This window comes from Cebidichthys violaceus, unplaced genomic scaffold, assembly GCF_023349555.1.
Source record: "Cebidichthys violaceus isolate CVI_PGR_0920_01 unplaced genomic scaffold, fCebVio1.0.p SCAF_3, whole genome shotgun sequence".
In the NCBI taxonomy this organism is placed as follows: domain Eukaryota; kingdom Metazoa; phylum Chordata; class Actinopteri; order Perciformes; family Stichaeidae; genus Cebidichthys; species Cebidichthys violaceus.
This window is the reverse complement of record NW_027176483.1, coordinates 12,928,977-12,930,109: the sequence shown is the minus strand read 5'-3', so window position 1 is coordinate 12,930,109 and position 1,133 is coordinate 12,928,977.

Here is a 1,133-nt window from a genome sequence, read left to right as displayed (position 1 = left end):
ATCACCCGGTACCAAAATGGAAGCAATTATTATGTTTCTTAACTTATTTATTCTGTTCTTTCTTTAATTTGCACTGACAGACACACAGACAGACAGACAGATAATTTGAATTTCAAAAATGACCTTATTAAAAATCAACTCAGAAATAATTCTCTTCATATCATTTAAAAACATTCAGTTGTACCAGAGGACATATTATGTAAATGTTTTCTTATGAAGAGAAACATCAAGCATAAAATAATCAGTTGTACATACTCTATGTGTGCATATGTCAACATACATATACACTGCTTTATGTACATGCGCAGGGACACCAACAGAAACACACTCTCACAAGACTGAATGTCACACCAGCAGGGTAATTTCCCATTCAGTATGTGTGTCACTGTGCTCTGCTCATACTTGCAAACGGACAGATGGACACGAGAGAGAGAGAGAGAGAGAGAGAGAGAGAGAGAGAGAGAGAGAGAGAGAGAGAGCGAGAGAGAGAGAGAGAGAGAGAGTTTGAAGGGGTGGAGAAGTACAGTGAAGCCCTGTGGCTCAGGACCATTAACAGTCTTGATTTATGCTGCTCTGCATGCTGTGGTGGGACGTCAGCTTATGTGTGTGTGCTGATTCAGGGCTTCAACAGGCCACACTCTGGTAACACATGTCAATGTGAGGATGCATGAATGGCGTGTTCAGGACAGTTTCGTGGCCAGACAGGCACCAGACAGCCTGAGTCCAGAGTTAAGCTTGGGGGCTGAAGTTGAGGTTGGGGGGGCTGTAGAAACACAGCATACTTCCTTCCCATTTCATTCTCATTTGCTTGCACTCATATGGAGGCTGACACCATCACAAGTATACAGTGTGCACCACATAGACAAAGACACAGAGACCAAGTCGACCATCGCAGTCCAAACCTCAATAAGACTGCCGTTTAGGGTGTTATTACTGAACGTCTGAGGCCATGTCATAATGTGATTGTGCTGCCTTTTGGATCATTTGTAAGTGTTTCTATAAAAGTCTAATGCTGATGGTGGTGTGGATTCGGTTTCATGTACCCAACAATTCCTGTCCCAGCAATTTTAACTCATTTTTCTCCCTCTCTTGAGGTCACAGTGAACCCATCAGTGTCCAATTAAATCCCTGAT